Source organism: Polypterus senegalus, chromosome 4, assembly GCF_016835505.1.
Source record: "Polypterus senegalus isolate Bchr_013 chromosome 4, ASM1683550v1, whole genome shotgun sequence".
Lineage (NCBI taxonomy): Eukaryota > Metazoa > Chordata > Cladistia > Polypteriformes > Polypteridae > Polypterus > Polypterus senegalus.
The window spans coordinates 1,728,263-1,747,739 of record NC_053157.1 but is presented as its reverse complement, the minus strand read 5'-3'; positions in this window follow the sequence as shown (position 1 = coordinate 1,747,739).

Genomic DNA, 19,477 nt, shown 5'->3' with positions numbered 1-19,477 from the left:
GCAGGCCTGCTGGATGTGAAGCCCCTCTGAGTTCTGTCATCTCATTTCTCTTCATGTTTCTGTTTCAGTATTAAGCTGACTCTTATTCTTTTATTTTTCCTGTACTGAAGCTCTCCTGATAAACTGGCGACAACAAGAAGTTTGCTCTTATTAGGTTATTTTTTTATGCAGGTATATTTATTATCACATGCCTTCATCAAACCCACTTACTTCAGGGTCTGGGGGAGATGGAGCTGATCTTGGATGCATTAGCCACAGACTAGGAATCAACGTGACACACATCCATACAAGAGAAACCTAAACTGCACATGGATAGGGGCCTGAGCCTAGAGCAGCAGCACTGGGCGCAAGGCAGGAAGTGACCCCAAACAAGGCATTGTGGGACACAAACACACACTCACATGGGCCTTTGTAGAGTCCTCAATCAATCCATTCATCCATTTTTCTTTGTTCTTCATTTCACCTTACAATGTCTTCTAATAGGAATTTATTAGTTGTCACATAACCCTTGGGGTCAGAGTGCAGGGTCAGCCATTGTCCAGCACCCTGGAGAAATTACAGGTTAAGGGCTTTGCTGAAGGGCCCAGCAGAGTAGGACCTCCTTTGGCCATAATCCATCCATCTATCCATCTATCCATTTGTTCATCAGTTCTTCCATTATTCTGTTTGTTCATCCGTTATCTTTCCTTTGATCTGTTTTAACATACATCCACCAACTCTCCATCCATCCATCCATCCATCCATTTCTTGCTCTTCCCTTCCATTTGGCCATCCATCCATCTTTTGATCTGTTTGTCTATCCATCCACCTATTCAGTCCTTCAGTGCCTATTTGTTTCTCCATCCATCCATACTTTTCATCAATTCTTCTGCTTGTTTGTCCATCCATCCGTCCGTTTGATCTGTTTTTACATACACTTACCAACCTCTCCATCCATTCATCTATCCATTTTATTAACACACCTGACTCAAGAAGGTATCCATGATATCCTGGATATGAGACCCTCCCTCCCACCCCACTTCCATATGTTTGTGTCCCAGTATGAAGAGTCATCAGCAGATTGTTTAATTATAAGGCTGTGACCCACAAGTCCTTAAGATTCTTCATTTACATTTTTATTCATGTGCTTAGTAGACGTTTTTATCCAAAGCGTCATACAGAAGAGGTCCACATAATCGACATTAGTCTAGGGGACAGTTTTTGAACAACTGCTACAGGAGAAGGGTACAAAACTGATCGGCACAAGAGACCACCTTAGAACAAAATGGCGGCTTGTTACACTTCCTGCATTACAAGAACCTGTCAAAACCATCAGACCATCAAAACCGTCGTCACGTGGACAGAAATGCACCCAACCAGAGAGCCTTCAAACGCTTCTTAAACACATTGAGGGGCTTAGCAGTTTAAATGGAGGTGGGTAACTCACTCCATTAGCTAGGAGCTACACCAGAGAAGTATCTGGATTGAGACTGGATGCCACACAGGGGTGGCACCATGAGACGCTGTTCATCAGCAGGTCTGAGTGATCGAGGAGGACGTCACGAGCGTCTCTGTATGTTGAGGTGCAGACCCCCTGACTGCTCTGTAGGCAGACATCAAGGATCTGAATGTAATATTTGACACTACAGGGAGCCGATGCAGTGATCCGAAGAGAGGAGTCGGATTAAGACCTCAAGAGGCCCTAAGCACTTTAAAGATTTGGGTGCCCCCAACCTCCATTATTACTATTTTATTATCATTTTTATTATTGAAAGCACATTTTTCATGTAATTTGGGAGCCCCTTTTGTGGAACCTGGTGGTTCTGCTGCACCATTTGCAGTTTTGCACCATGTGGTCCATGATAAATCCGGAAATAGTAAATCCCTGTAGTGACCCCCACCTGTTTACCAAAGCACCTACTTATTTTGCTGAATGGTTGATCCAGCCCCGAGAGTGGCATGTGCCCACCTGAACACCAGACGTGATGCTGCAGTTTGAATCTTCTGTAGGAGCCTAACAAGACCAAAGCCTGCTGGACCAGCAGTCCTCCTGCACACTTCGTCCATTACGCTCTGATCTTGTGGAGATTGTAAAAAGTGAATCTGCAAGAATGATAGACGGTTGAAACATGGCCAGTGAAGAAAAGCTGGTCATCGATCAGCACCCCAAGGTTGTGGACGGATTTGGCCAGGTGTTAGAAATAACGAGCCGAGCTGGAAACAGATGAGGTTCTGATTAGATGGCATGCTGGGATAATAAGAAGGTCCGTCTCTGCCATGTTGAGTTGGAGATGGTGTTCCCTCATCCAGGATGAAATCTCAGTGAGACATGCCGAGGTTCTGGCTGATACCGCGTGGTCTTCTGTTTGGAACAATGGGTATGGCCGTCAATCAACGGCATAGCACTGATATGAGAAACCGAGGGAGGGTCTGGATGATAGGGCCTGGTGAGCAGGTGTAGAGAGAGAGAGAAGAGCAGAGGAGAGGAGAGGCCCAGAACCTTGGGGGATCTCCATGCTCCATCCATCCATCCACAAAAACACCCATGGTGGGATTTGCGAAGCGGAAGAACTCAAAGCACCTGAGCTGAGTCCTTGTGTTGCCAAGGGGAACTGACTGCCCAAGGCCCCCTAGTCAGCTCTTCATTTTGTGATGTCTGTACATGGTGGGTTTCGTCCGGGTGCTCCGGTTTCCTCCCACAGTCCAAAGACATGCAGGTTAGGTGCATTGGTGATCCTAAATTGTCCCTAGTGTGTGCTTGGTGTGTGGGTGTGTGTGCCCTGTGGTGGGTTGGCACCCTGCCTGGGGTTTGTTTCCTGCCTTGCGCCTTGTGTTGGCTTGGATTGGCTCCGGCTGACCCCGTAGTTAGGATATAGCTTTTGGATAATGGATGGATGGATGTACGTGGTGGTCCCACAGATTTCTACTTGGTGGTTTCTTCGATTTGCAGATTGCTCCAAGAAAATAATAAAAATAAAAAATAATTCCTTTCACATCCTAGGATCTACTAAAAGTTTGAAATGTAGTAGATGGGACCGCCCATTTTTTGGATTTGGGTGGGTTTCACTGAGCTTATTTCACTTCCACATCCCCTCCATCAAATCATAGCAGGCTTGAGGTTAGAACTGGCACCCTTCAGATCACAAACTGACAGCGTGTGCCACCCAAGCAGTGCTCTCTCTACATTAAGGGCAGGGGCTCTGCCCGCCTGTCCCAGCAGATGGTGCTGTTGCGCAAAAAATGAAACAAGTACTAAACGTGCCTCAGTAATCGAGCGTATTGTTAAAATGTTTGTAGAAAACTCAACTGAGTCGTCGTCAGTGTTGCCAGGTCTGCATTCTCCGCCCCCATGCTGGCTGTTCTTGATTGGGATGAATATGAGCTTTCATAGGTTGTGGTTTCTTGGCCTTTGTTTTTATAATTACTATGCAGTATTTTGGGCTGCTTTTTTAACCCCCCCACCTAAACTCTATTGTCATGCTTTTCACCCATCGTGTGCCCCATCCCCTGCTCTTTGGACTTTCACACATACTTATCACTCTCAAATCTCCGAGGGGGAACCCTGCCCACCGCTTTCCAGTGGGTCACGTTGTGCACGGTAGGTATTGGGCTAGTTTCCTGCAGTTTTTTTGAGCTCTCCTTGGCTTGAAATCTTTTAGGACCTGGCAACCCTGGTCAATGTCATCAGATTTTTCACATTGTCCATGATATGCCACATGCATTTCCTTATTTCTCTTTATGGAGAAGGAGAACTTCTCTGACCCTGGTGTTGGGTTGAGCTCAGACTCTCAGTGTTCTCTCCATACTTTGTGCTCAGGTGCAGCCTCAGACTTTCAGTTGTGCCTTTCATCTTAATGGCTGAGCCCTTAAAAGTGACTAATTGGTGGGACTTCTGTGACTTCATTGAAAGGGTGCATAAAGCTGCATATGTTGCTATTTTGTAGTATTCATAATCATTGGCATTAATCACACCCATTATTTCACCTCAACATAATTCAGAATTTTCCCCAATGAACCAAAATGGGAAATGTTTGAAAGTTATTTATTTGTGTTTTTACTTTGGGTGTTGAGATGTCTTTCAATCCTCTACTCTGGTGTTAGTATCATAAGACAGATTGATCTTCGTTTTGCACAATTAATACATGGCGTTATTTAACTGATGTTTTTTCGGCCCTGGTCCTGATCCCCTAATCCATCGTGAGCTGCAGTGTCCCTCTTTAACATCAGGCCTACTGTGAAGAGTCTTTGTTTCTGGGTCCCTTCTAGTGCCATTGCTCCTGCTGTGACCTTCAAAGGAACTTTCTATGCAGATCCAGTGACCTTTCCTCTGCCTCCTCCACTGCCTGCACATTCACTGTAGCTCAATCTGCATGTACTTTCCACAACTTCATGAGCCTTCCCAGCTTTGTTAGTGACTACGTCGCCCAGTCAATGGGTTTAAGTAGAGTTGCGAGTCTAGTGAAGTGCTGGTCTTGAAGGCCTTCATCGTAGCTCCCTCTCATTCAACAAACACATGCATGGCTTCTCAGGGTGGCTCCATGTGTTCTTGTTCTGAATACTGATGACTTATTGATGACTACAGAATATATGATCCCCTCTGAGCCCACCAAATTACTGAATGTACTACCGAATGACTGCTGACTACTGATGATTACGCATGACTTCTCAGGGTGGACCCCACTGTTCTGGTTGTGAATACTGATGCTTGCTCATTTTGTTCTGGCTGTGGAAATTTTCATTGTGTAAAATTGTTATTTTTGAACTCGAAGAGAATGAAGATCTGCCTATTTGAGTCCCTGAATGTTTGTATGATGATTATTAATTGAAATATTTGTTTTGGAAATTGTCATAATGCAATTTTGTGCTCTTGTTTCTGCGACGCTTTAAAAGGCTCGTGACGGAGCTCGAAATTCTAGAATGGCTGAGGCAACCACAGATTTGCAACCTAGAGAATGCTACACTTAATTTAAAATGATAATTTGAAGGCCAAGATTAATAAGATACTGTATTCTTATCAACCCACAATCCATTCAAATAAATCGGATGATACAAACAGAAAGTTGCTCAAACCCAACGCTAGTAACACACAAAACACAAAATATTGATAATATTTACAACACCCCACGAATGAACAGCAAACAAACGCAGTCAGCAAACTGTATTTAGAGAGACCCAAATGATTATAGCAGCAGGCACGAGATTTAAGAAGGTGTCTGGAAGGCAAGGACGTAGTCAGACAACCAAAACGAGGGTCAGAGAACAGCAGGAGAACAACTAGCAGTAACCAAAGCCAAGAAACTGCGAGAAAAACATTGAAGTCAGAAGGGCTGAGGAGCGTTCAGAGAAACCAAACAACGAAAATCCTCAAAAAGGTTTAAAGGTTTTATGGATCCTTTGATGGCATGAAGATTATAAAAGCAGTAATTAAGGAAAAAGGAACCGCATTACCAAGAACCTCCAAAGGTGGAGCTTTGTCGTGAAACGGAAATAGCATCCACATCTGGAAAAAGGTTATTAAGCTGTAGGACTTTGGGTGTCTTTGGGTCTCTGTTACATTGTACAAGCAGGAGTTGAGCAAATTACGGGGTGACGATTAAGATGAGAACCATCTCTGCATGCATTGCCTCATGAATACGGAGTTTAGCGTTCATTCGTGCAAGGCTTCATCCTCCAGCTTTCTTCTGGTGATAACTGTGACATGTCAGTCTGCTACGTGTCTTCGTGAGGAATCTTACTGAACCCCATCCACCTCAACCTCAGACACATGCACCATCTCTGGCCTAAGGAACAGCAATGGGCCACTGAACAGTCAGCAAGCTGACTACTTCTGGCTTGGCAGGCTTTCGACCAATGAGGACAGGCCCACTCTGGGACAGTCCTAGCAACGGGAATCAATACTTGTGACGATCTAACGGTCCAAATCACAAACGAGGTGTGATCCAAAAGTTCCCGGTATGTATTTATTCTGCAGCCAGAAGGGTTCGGTTATATCAGTCGCCGCTAGATAGCAGTTCAAGCTGTCCTTGAGAGCTGTCATCACGCGTTATAACGTCAGCGCAGTTGTTTTTCAAGTCGCAGTTCTCGTTTAAACTTCGGTTGTGTCTGTGAAGGGTTGTTCGTGAAAAGGAGTGATTTGAAAGACCCAAAAAAACTCGACAATTTCACAGCAACACCAAGTCAATGCTCATTTGCTTCTTTGATGTGAAGGGTGTCATTCATAAGGAATTTATGCCACAAGGACAGACGGTGAATGGCGCATTCTACAGGGATGTTCTAAGGCGTTTGCGAAATCGAATTCGCCGGACACGTCCTCAGATGTGGGCTGGCAAGTCATTTCTTTCGCGTCACGACAATGCACCAGCTCACACATCTCTGATTTTTGGCTTCTACAAAGTTTACTGCCATTCCCCACCCTCCGTACTCCCCTGATTTAGCGGCGTCTGATTTTTTTTTTCATTTCCTAAAATGAAGATGAGGCTCCTGGGACGCAGATTTGAGACGGTGGAGGAGATCCAATCGGTAATCAACCGACATCTTCAACACACTGACAAAAAACGACTTCCAGAGGTGCTTTGAAAGGTTGAAATCTCGCTGGGATTGGCGTTATGTAGTGTGTATGCTTTTCAATAAATACATTCCGGGAACTTTTAGGTCCATCCATCCATCCATTTTCCAACCCGCTGAATCCGAATAGGGTCACGGGGGTCTGCTGGAGCCAATCCCAGCCAACACAGGGTACAAGGCAGGAACCAATCCTGGGCAGGGTGCCAACCCACCGCAGGACACACACAAACACACACTAGGGCCAATGTAGAATCGCCAATCCACCTAACCTGCATGTCTTTGGATTGTGGGAGGAAACCGGAGCGCCCGAAGGAAACCCACACAGACACGGGAGAACATGCAAACTCCACGCAGGGAGGACCCGGGAAGTGAACCCGGGTCTCCTAACTGCGAGGCAGCAGCGCTACCACTGCGCCACCGTGCCGCCAACTTTTAGGTCGCACCTCGTATATTAAATAAATGAACGCAGTGAACCCAGTGGGTACCTTAGGACAGAGTTTCTTAAACATTTTTGTTGTTCCGAGCCCAATTCTTGTCCTTCTTTGTGTCCTTGAGGCCCATTCCTTGTAAAATTCCTAGAGGAGGGGAGAAGAATTGTCACCAATTACCAAAGCCTGCAAAGGGGGTGTCCCTTTGAAAAATCATGGACGACTGTCAGAATTAGAAGAGGAAAATAAAGATAATTGTCGGAGCAACGTCGATTACTTAATCAACCAAGGTGGAGCAACGTGACCGACTTTGCAAACCATCCATGACCGATTTCCATTAAACGCAACAGTGACTTGCTGCCTAACAGTGGCAACCGTCACACCCCCAAGTTTAAGAAACCCCACTTTAGGGTATTAAACCCGACAACAGGAGTGAATGGATTTGAAAATACGAGTCCCAGAAACAAAGAAGACCAGAATGGCGGAAATGATGAGTAGACCAGAGGTAAATGAAGAAGGCTCATTTGGTGGATGTTGGTGAGTTCCCCTCAAGTTCCCAGAAGAAATAATCCACAGTCCTACCAGCAAATATCGAAGTGTAGGAAATCTTCAGAGGAAGAGCAGTAAACAGGTGAGTTTGAAACTGAACTCCACTGTCCTTCATTGACGCTTCAGATCCAAGTCTGTTTTCTGGTTGGGCATTCTTCTTATTATTGGAAAATGACTAGATGGAAAGTCAGAATGAAAGAGGGTCTCACTGGCAGATTTATAAAGGGCATCTAATGATCAAACTACTGTACAATACCCACCATTCCCTGCTTAAAATAATAGCCTGGAAAACAAATAGTTAAGGTCTTGGCTGTCTGTCTGCCCGACGATGATGTTGGAACTGCGTCACCAAGAACCTCCACCAGTGAAATTTCTATTGATGCATGGAAATAGCACCCACATCTGGAAAAAGGTTATTAAGTTGTAGAACTTTGGATGTCTCTGCTTCCATTGCAGGGGTGTTGATCAAGATGAGAACCATCTCTGCATGCATTGCCTCATGACCATGGAGTTTAGCGTGCATTCGTGCAAAGCTTCATCCTGTACCTTCTGTGTGTGTGTGCTGGTCTATTTGGGAAACCAGACCCGAGGACATGATAGGAAAGGGACTTGCCCTCCAGGCACAGTTGGTTGGTTTCACTGGTGATGTCTTGCCATTCTCTTCTCCTCTTCTTGATGGGTCCATTGTTGTTCAAAGTGCGCGGTCCCCAGCAAGTGCCTCAAGTTGTATATGTGGAATGAAGCAGGCCTGGAGAGAATGTTTCAAGCAGTTTTCCCAGCATTTCTTTGGTCCACTTTAAGCTCAGGATCATTCAGTGAGTTCTGGGGAAGCCAAGACTTGTTCATGGCGAAACAACGTGCCTGGTCCAGTGGAAGACATGGCTGAGCCTCAATGCTGGTTGATGAACAGCGCCCCAGAAATTAGATCTGACGGACTCAGGGAGCCAACTGGACTCGGCCACTATCTATGTGAGGACTCTTCATGGGTAGCAGGCAGCGTATTGGCATAGTAGGCAGGATCCTGGGTTTAAATCCCATACCTGGTTACTATCTGTGTGAGAGTTACAATACAGTCGACTCTGTTTAAGCGCAGGGCCTCTGGATGAGATCACCATGTGCACTTAATAAGAGTGAGACATGTCAGTCCTGAAAGTTGACCATTCAGTTACCCCACCTACTAGCCTAGTCAAACGCAATGAAACATTCATTAAAATAAACTACAGTGAATAATAGAGTGGAAGATACGTATAATACATACATACAGTACATACACATAAGCTGTTCAGATACACACGTACTGTACTGGCGATTCATAATTCATGTAGTCGCACGTGTCCAAGTGTCAATCAATCGGGTCTACATTTCTCGAAAATAATCAGTCATTGTTTTCTGCACGCTGTTCACACAATACAGGCTGTGCATCTGAGGCTGTAAAACTGTCCATAGTCCTGACAGCCTGACAGCATGTGTAGGGATTTCAGCACATCCATGAAGGAAATATTTTCTGCGGGTGGTTCATTAATCGCGCTGGCAGCAACAGCATCCTCATCTCTGTGTCCTTAATGACTGTACAGATCTTGGCATCAGTACTGTCAGCTGAACAATCCACCTTCAGTCAGTCACAAGAGCCGGGCTACTTACATCATCATTCTATCTATCTATCTATCTATCTATCTATCTATCTATCTATCTATCTATCTATCTATCTATCTATCTATCTATCTATCTATCTATCATATAGCACCTTTCATCTATCTATCTATCTATCATATAGCGACTTTCATCTATCTATCTATCTATCTATCTATCTATCTATCTATCTATCTATCTATCTATCTATCTATCTATCATGGACTAACTAGCCAACAGAAAGCAGTTTGTGGTGCCCCTCAGAGAACTGTCCTGTCTCCCTTCCTGTTCTTCTTCTACACAACAAACACAATCCCAGTGCTTGACATCCAAGACATTTCCAGATGAATTTAACATTTGCAGTTCATCATCTCTTGGAATTGTGGTCCACCGTGGGACTCACAGCTCCCCAAACCTGGACACAACAGGCACAGAGCCCAGTCTTGCCATTTGGTGAAGCGATTCCTTTGGTCCCCACTCCACTGCACAGTACCAGCACCAGATAGCACAGATAAGTACCGTCCTCTCTTCTTCTCTTTCTTTTCTTTCTCTCTGTTCACCTTTGCTCCTCCTCAGTAAGCTTTGTCCTCCTCTTCCTTCTCCTCCCCGAGGAGTGGCCGCTGGCTCCTTTTATCAGGCACCCAGAAGAGCTCCAGGGGCTTGGTGACCGAGCTGGGTGTTGCAACCAAGGTCTCAGCAATCGTCGAGGTGTTCCCGGTGATGGCCACAGGTCGCAGCAGGATTGAGCTTCCATGCTCCAAACCCGTGTTCCTTCTGCAAGCCCTGGGGTGCTATCCTCTGTCATCCTGGGGGAGGTATTACCCCGTGCAGGCTCCTTCCCCCAGTCCTTCCGTTATGGAGGTATCCCGGCCAGGTAACAATCCCAGCTGTCTGTTGCAGAATGTATTTTGAATTTCCCCACAGGATTAATAAAGTGTATCTAATCTAATCTAATAGGTAATGCATGTAGTAATAAAATGCATTGCATTTATCATTCCAACAGATGGTGCATCACAAACTTTTGAAGTACTGATATATATTATTAAGTCTGTGACAATTGATGAAATGATGGAGTCACCAAGAAGACATAATGATCAGATGCTCGATGAAACAACTGAGTATCCACAAGCAAAAATGAATCAGCAAGTCCCCCCTGCCAACCCCAAATGAACAGGTGGGGTTTCCATGAGCCAAAATGATCAGAGGGGGCTGACAGCAAGCGCTCGATGAAATGGCAGACGCCATAATGATCAGGTGCTCAGTAACACAATTGACTATTGTATGTGCCAAGCTGAAGTGTTCAAAGGGGGCTGCCACCTCTCGATGAAACAACTGAGCATCTGCAAGGTCAAATTAACAAGGCGGACCCCCCCAAACTTGAGCACAGTATCCATGAGCCAAACTGATCAAAGGGGGACACTCAATGAAATGATGGACTATCTGGAAGGCAAGATGATCAATAAAAGCCCCCAAACACTCAATGGAACAATCGAGTATCTACTGTACAAGGTAAAATTAACAAGGCGGACCCCAATAATGGAGCATTCATGAGCCAAACTAATATGAAGGGGTAAGCTCAATGAAACGATGGAGTATCTGCACTTCGAAATAATCGAGGAAAGACCCCCCTCACTCGATGGAACTTTATTTACTGCGCAAGTCGAAATTAACAGGGGAAGGGGGACCCCCCCCTACACCCATTCGACGAAATGATGATGGACTTTTCATGAAACGAAATCAAAACTGAGAAATGCTGAGATGCATTAAAGGACTCAAAGTCCGCGTTTTGGACTGAACTCTGTCAAAGTGCTAAGTCACCCAGGGGTCTTTGGGGGGTCCTAATGTGGCCTTGGGTGAGACACAATCCTCCATGAATGATGCTATATACGTAGATTCTTACAGCTATTGGCTCAGCCCACCTCACTGCGAGTGTCACCTCACCCATCAGCCCTCACTTTGTACAAATGTGGCAGGGCCGTTCTTAGCAGTTTGAGGGCCCTACGTGGTTCAGAAATGTGCAGGCCCTGGATGGGGGGGTCCGGTGGGGCAGAGCCCCCCCATAGCTCAGGAAGGTGTTCTAATAAAACATCCAGAAAAGAACGATAAAATTTAGGATGAGGAGGGTATGGTGAACCTCGATGCGAGGGACTGGCACAGTTGGCTGCAGTGCCAGGGGCATGACAGGGGCCCCAGGCCCACAGCCCGACAAAAAAAAAAAATAAAAAATTGTAAGTCGGGTTCAGGCCGGATGCCCCCCTCATGCCTAAGAACGTTCCTGAACGTGGATCTCATTTATGGGATTTGAAAGTTACTTTGGATGGATGGATTCGTAAAATAAAAATGAAAATACCCCAAAAATGAACAAGTGTGCGCTGAACGAGTTGGAGTCGCCTCTGGTGTGCGTTTGTTGTTTTGTCTCCCGTCCTCGCCCAGATTACGGTTTGGGATGTGGATTCTAAGATGCGGACTTTTGATTTTTTACGTGTCATCCATTTTCGCTCCATAGACTTTAAGAATAAGCAGAAACGCCGGTCAGAGGCCCATTGTCCCGGTCAATAACACGCCTGTCAGATCTGTAAACAGTCTGGCCGCACGCCTTCAGGAAGCACCTCGCACTTCGCTTAGGGGCACCAAGCTTTATTTTAGCTGAGTAAATGAACGCCTTGGCTGGCTTTGCCTTTGACATTCACCTTTTCGCACAGGCAGGTTTCGTCTGTGTAAAACAAAGGGCAATTTCCTTGATGAGGGTGGCTGTGCCCTGAATTAGTGCTTTTTACGAGCTTTTTTAATTACACGTCTATGGCTGCCCGCTCCAGGAATATGCTGATGCATCCGGAATCAGAAAAAAGGGAAGAAAAAAATGGAGCAGCAGACGGTAGCCAGCCATCCGCCGCACCTCGACATTCTGCCAAAAAAGTGAAAGCGTCGAGCTGCCCGTCTGACGTGGAAATGAGCGCCTTGGCTCCGGGCGTGATGTCATGTTTGGAGCAAATGGCAAAAGGCTGAGGGTCACGAGAAACCATCGCTGAGGTCTTCATTGGCCTCAACTCAGAGTAAGACGTGGGGAAATGTACAGCGCCTTGGAAAAAAGGATCCCATCTCCAACCCTTTATAGTGGGCAACACGGGTAGGCTGGTATCCCAGCCGGTTGAGTTAATGGCTCCTTACTTGGCTGGGAGGCCCTTTTTAATGGAAGGATGCCATCCATCACGATAGGTGGGATTTTGCAACAGATACCAGGCATACTCAACACCATTAACCCCTGACTGAGTCGCTTTGGGCACCAGAGCTTACAGGTTTGAAATATGAAAACCTTTTATGTTACGTCACATTTTACAAACGGGGCTATCAGGCACCTCTGCCGTGGAATAAACTGCCGCTGTGGTCCCCAAAAAAACTCCACTGTCAGAAAACATTTTGCCCCAATCCAAAATTTCACTAAACCCACCATGGGGAGCAACTTTGCTTACCTGTGTCAAGTCCCAAAAATGCCGCCAAGGGGCACGGCCCTAATAGATTGAATGCTTCAGTGCCCTTACTGGCCAGGGTTTGCCAGTGATATCCCCCTCTACTGGGCATTTTAGGAGTGTTTTTGCAAAGCGACTTCTGAGGCTTGGGGACTAATAAAGTGAGGGTGCAGGTCACTAAAACGAGTTCCTTGAAGGAGAACAATTTCAGAATGAAACACAACCTTTGGTCATCCCAATATAAAAATGGGGAATCTGGGAAAAAATTGGCAGAGAGAGGTGAAATGTGTGTAGATTTGCATAAAAACTCACTTTCGGTTTTATATGTAACAGTATGAAATATTAGGCTGTGATGCCCATCTAAGATGGGATGAAGTTTAAATGGTCAGCACAGACCTCGTAGTATTCAGCCTTAACATTTGCAGTTCACCATCTCTTGGAATTGGGGTCCACCAGGGGGCACACAGCTCCCCAAACGCGGACACAACAGGCACAGAGCCCAGTTCTGCCATTTGGTGAAGCGATTCCTTTGGTCCCCACTCCACAGCGCAGATGAGCACCGTCCTCTCTTCTTCTCTTTCTTTTCTTTCTCTGGGTGGATGGGCATCCTGGTCAGATTGCTTAGCTGTACCTTTCCTGGTTGGGAGGCTGTTATAATGGATGGACAGACGGCTTCCCCAGTACACTGGGTGGTGACATCCCATTTGCGTTCATCCCATTTGGACACCCACAGGGTGGCATTGGGGTTATAGTTTTGGTGTGAACCCCTGTAATGGTTATGGGTTGGGGGAGCTGTTTGTTATCATGTGGAGGTCCTGGAAGTGCGTCCTGGATGTAATGTGATAACACCCTGGCCCAGTATATAGGAAGCTGTTCCACTTCACCCAGTAGTCAGAGTCGGGAGAGGAGTGAGACGGAGCTCACCAGGGTGGAGTGGAGAAGGAAAGAGTGGACCTGCTGGAACTGTGGAATACAGTGAGGTGTTTGTCGTAATAAATCTCTTTAGTGGAGTCTGAAACTGGTGCAGCAACTCCCCCTAGTGGCTCATGCCCTTTATTCACAACCTGTAGATCTGTCCAGTGGTTCAGGTCCAGTTTGGTGGTCTTAGAATTGTCTCACTGCTTTTTGCAGATGACGTGGTCCTGTTGGCATGCACTGGGTTGGTGGTGTGAAGCAGCGGGTATGCGAGTCGGCAGAGGCTGTGGTCCTCCGAAGGGAAAAGGTGGACAAGTGGAAGGTGAGTTCCTGCCTCAAGTTGAGGAGTTAAAGCACTTCGGGGTCTTGTTCTAGAATAGGGGGAAAAGGGACGGTGAGATCCACAGATGGATTAGGGTGGTGAGTGCAGTTGTACAGTCGCCATACCCAGGGCCGGGCAAAGCAGTGTACTGGAGCCCCTACCTACACAATACTATACTATCCATCCATCCATTATCCAACCTGCTATATCCTAACTACAGGGTCACGGGGGTCTGCTGGAGCCAAACAAACCCCGGGCAGGGTGCCAGTCCACTGCAGGGCGCACACACACCCACACACCAAGCACACACTAGGGACAATGTAGAATCGCCAAAGCACCCAACCTGCATGTCTTTGGACTGAGGGAGGAAACCGGAGTACCCTACTATACAATACAATACAATTTATTTTTCACAAGCCCACAATCACACAAGAAGTGGGCTTTGACAGGACCCCCCAGCCTTGACTCTCTAAGAAGACCAGGAAAAACTCCCCAAAAAACACCCTTATAGGGAAAAAATGGAAGAAACCTCAGTTCAAAGAGAGACCCCTTTCCAGGTACAGTGGGTGTCAAACAAAAGGGGGTCAATACGACACAATGCACAGAACAGAACACAAGGCACCCTCAATACAATACACTCCATAACCACTCAGCAAGTCACAACTTACATAGATTAGCACGGGGCCCCAATGCTCGTGATGCCCCCAGGGCTCCTGCCCAGCATGCCCATGCATTAAGACGGCCCTGCACACCACTGGAGGCTCCACCCACAAGGCAGAAACATTCATTATGCAGGTGGGACGGTTGGGAGACAAAACCAGAGAGGCGAGGTGGTGTTGGTTTGGACATGTGCAGAGCAGAGATGCTGGGTATAATGAGCGAAGGGTGCTAAGGATTGAGCTGCCAGGGAAGAGGAACAGTGGCAGGCCTTGGAGGAGGTGATGAGAGAGGACATGCAGGTGATGGGGGTGACAGAGCAAGATGACAAGGACAGGAGGATATGGAAGAAGATGAACGCTGTGGCGACCACTAATGGGAGCAGCTGGAAGAATCAGAAGACATCCTAAATAATAAACAGGACCATATTAACATAAGGGCAGCACGGTGGCGCAGTAGGTAGCGCTGCTGCCTCGCAGTTGGGAGACCTCGGTTCACTTTCCGGGTCCTCTCTGTGTGAAGTCTGCATGTCCTCCCCGTGTCTACGTGGGTTGGCGATTCTAAATTGTCCTGAGTGTGTGCTTGGTGTGTATGTGTGTGTGCCCAGCGGTGGGCTGGCCCCCTTTGCCTGGGATTGGTTCCTGTGTTTGCTGGGATTGGCTCTAGCAGACCCCCGTGACCCTGTAGTTGGACATTAATACATAATGAAAAATAATAATTGAAAATAAACAAAGAAAGCAAAAAAAACAAAAATGAACAGAAACCAGCAAACACACCCTTGCTGAAACATAACCGTGCAGCATTCATCATTCTGCCAGTACCCAGCATGCCCTGTTAGAACACAACATGGCCACCAGGACATTTCACACACACAGTGGTAATGGTGACAGTGGCTGGTGTGACATGTTCGATTTCCACTACTTTAGTCTCGTCATCTTTACAGAGAGGACATGTTTTCTCTTTTTTTCCTGTGCCACTCTTCCCTAACGGCTCATATTCTGGAGGTCAATGAAGCGTGAATGTCCTCTGCAGTCGCAGTCATTGACTTGAGTGACCATTGGGGTTCACAGTCCCCATTCTTGAGGGACAGCCTGACCTGGCAGTGGGCTTGTCGTTTTCTATTTTTTCTCCTTCTGTATGATGGAGGGAGCTGAAGTGAAAGGTGAAGCTCTCCATATGTTCCTACCTTCACCTGTGGTCATGAGCCGTGGGTAAAACGGCAGAAATGCGCTTCCTTCACAGGGTGGGCTCAGGGTGAGGAGCACAGACATGGAGAAGGAACTCAGAGTAGAGCCGCTGCTCCCCAAAACACATCGTAAGGAGCCATTAGAAGTGGTTTGTGTCTCCTGGAGAGGATGTCCAACAGTGAGGAGACCTCGGGGCAGACCCAGGACACCCTTGGGAAGCTACAGTATATGTCACAGCTAGCCTTGGCATCCCACCAGAGGTGCCGGATGAGGTAGCTGGGAAAAGGAATGTCTGGGCATCTTTGTTTAGACTGCTGCCCCCATAACCCAGACCCGAATAAGTGACATAAAAAGGGTGGATGGGCTGTATGATGGACCCTCTGAGGTCTGTCCACTGCCTTTGAGGTGGTCTTGCCCCCTTCTCCACATCCGTTCCTCTCCCTAATTTTCTCCCTGATGGATTTTCAGTGTCTTTTTGTCTTCCTTTTTTTTGCTGCCATTATTGGACCGAGGCGAAAGGATAGGATGGAGGGTCTAAGTAAGCAACGTAGACCCCAGCATTAGCGTTTGCTTTGCACCATCTACTGGAATGTATTTTGTAATTCATGTAGGAATTAAATGTGTCATTCCAACAGATTTGCCATCATAAATATTTGTAGTATTAAAATACGTTGCTACTAATGGCGTGCATTGGAATGCGGGATGCAATGCATATGTCTCTGTTGTACGGCATTTGGTACGGGATTCATAAAAGCAATGTTAATGTTTGTGATGTGCCACCTGTTGGAATGACAAATGCAATACTTTTTTTTATGACAAAGCTTTATGCTGCGCCAGCTGTTGGAATGAGAGATTCAATGGATTTTACTACTACAAATGCTTGTGAAGGTCCATCTGTTGGGATGACAGAGACACAGCAACCTGAATGGACCCACAGACACAAAAACACTTGTCATTTTATTAAGGTGGATAGATTTATACTGTATTTGCGGTTACACATTTTTCTCAATTCTAAAATGTTCATTTAAATTTATATTCATTTACCTCATATCTCAGTAGTAAAATTTGAGTTGTCTTTGGCACTAAGATTTGTGAAATTCATTAAAACAAAAAGCTGTAGTCCACACATGAAGTGCACACATGAAGGTCAGGGTGTCAGTTTGCTCATAACTGATTTAAACTACCAGATTACAAACACTAATAATTACTCAAAGTGTGTAATAATAATAGTCCTATGCCTCTGTCATTCAAAGGGTGACCAGTTTGGTGATGTGGGCACCATTTACAGGGCATCCTAAAAGCCAAAGCCAGCCATGGGTATAGGTGGTGTGGTCACTGAGCGCTCCCTGTGGCTTTGCATGAAATTCTCATGGGCTGCCACCCCACAGATCTTCGCCCTGGCTGTCATCCTGCTAATTATGTTTTACCTGGCGCTGCACAATGGTGGGCTCACCCTAATCAGCCTTAGACAACGGCAGGTATCAGATCTGTTGAAATCAAACTTGAAGTCTTTTTGATTCCATTTAGAAGTTCAATTTGTGTAATTCATAACTTGTCGTTTATATAACTTTCTTTCAAGTTAATATGGCAGCCATCAATACACACTATGCGACTATCTATCTATCTATCTATCTATCTATCTATCTATCTATCTATCTATCTATCTATCTATCTATCTATCTATCTATCTATCTATCTATCATATAGCGCCTTTCATCTATCTATCTATCTATCTATCTATCTATCTATCTATCTATCTATCTATCATATAGCGCCTTTCAACTATCTATCTATCTATCTATCTATCTATCTATCTATCTATCTATCTATCTATCATATAGCACCTTTCATCTATCTATCTATCGATCTTTCAAACTACTATACTAGAGAGGGGCGGGGCTGGAGACTTGAGTGACAGCGACCTGAAGGCGGCTCTCTGTATCCCATGAGCCTCGAGGATTCAGGTGACACCACACAAGGATTAGATGGATGAAGAATGCAGGTGGAGTCCCTTGGAGCAGAAAATGAATCGAAGTCCGTACAGGAGATAAAGGGGGTCTTCGGTGCATCATGGAGAGAGAGAGAGAGAGACACACACACAGACAGACAGACAATGGAAGAAGGTTATGGATGCTGGACAAATTAATGTGATGAAGGAACAGCACTGGCTTGCAGTTTGGTGTTCGTTATTTTATGACATGTTTCCCATGGGTGGGTGTGACTTCTCAAAGTATGGAGGACAAACTTTCAATATCAAAAAAAAAAAGAAGCATTTTAAGGGTCATCCAGACTGTGCCTCGGCGTTTCTACGTCAGTCATTTGCCTCCATGATGTAAAGCGCCGCAGACACCTTAAATCAAACCCTTTGTAAAAAAGGCTCATGTGTCTTTGGGGGGCTGAGGCGCAGTGAGTGTACAACAGTGAGCAGGCGACTTTGACTGACATACCGCGTGAAAGCCGGAAGTACTGGAGACGCTAAAGAAAGTTTAACTTTGTGTGTTTGTTGACCAAATGTAAGTTCTTATGTACTTCTAATGTTTGAAGTAAAGTGTTAAACGTTAGAGAGGAAACTGTTCTGAATTCATAGTGATATTCACAGTGGCTCTAAAATCCGTACTGACCCCAACTCTCTTTTCTGTTTCTTTTTCCTGCGCCACGTCCACCTACTCAAAGCATCCTGATGCTCCAACAATGATGGACTGAAAGGCAGAAGTCTACGTGACCATCATCATCAGGTCCTTCCGTTAGAACCCTAAATCCAAAGAGGACTGTTTCATCATATGTTAGGTAGAATGCCTAGAGGGGACTGAGCGGTCTCATGGTCTGGAATCCCTGCAGATTTTATTTTTTTTTCCAGCCGTCTGGAGTTTTTTTGTTTTTGTTTTTTCTGTCCCCCCTGGCCATCGGACCTTACTCTTATTCTATGTTAATTAATATTGACTTATTTTTATTTTTTATTGTGTCTTCTATTTTTCTATTCTTCATTTTGTAAAGCACTTTGAGCTACATTTTTTGTATGAAAATGTGCTATAGAAATAAATGTTGTTGTTAAATTAACAGTCATGTTAATATTTCACGTTACTTAGTGTTTTTATTATTATTACAGTAAATACCGTCAATTTCATACAGTAAAATTGAGGATATGTGTCCGCTGTTTAATATACAGTAGATTCAACTGTAAATCATTGGGCTATTGCAGTAAATCTTTAAGAGATGTTGTGTATTCACTTCTTCTATAATACGCTACCGTGGCTGTACGTTTGCCTGTCCAGGATTTTTAATCACCTGTAGATGGCAAGCCGTTTGAAATATGGACCTGGAATTTTGTACACATGTACTGCATGACCTCTACGGTCCGCTTTCGGGGTATTCCTCTTATTTGTGTTTTATTTTATTTTAGTAACAACTCGGCGCGTGCGTACGGGCGCCGTTCTCATCCCAATCTTAAATCATTCTTGAGACAGATTGAACACCTAAGTGCCAGCTTACGAGACAAATTAAGTAATTAATTAATTAATTAATTAATTAATTAATCTGTTTTAAAGTGAAAAGATGCCGATGAAAGAAGAGAAAAAACGGGCCGCTAGGGTGGAGAAAAGAAGAGCTGCTCAGGAAGGAACAAGCACATCAAACCTCTGAGCAAACGAACGCTAAACGTACAGAGAAAGAGGAGGAAAACTAGCAATGCTCAAGTCAAGCAGATTGCGCGGTTACTGGTATGGGTATTAACTTGTTACGTTGCCGCCATTGAGGTTGTAATTGCAAATACCTTACGTTGAT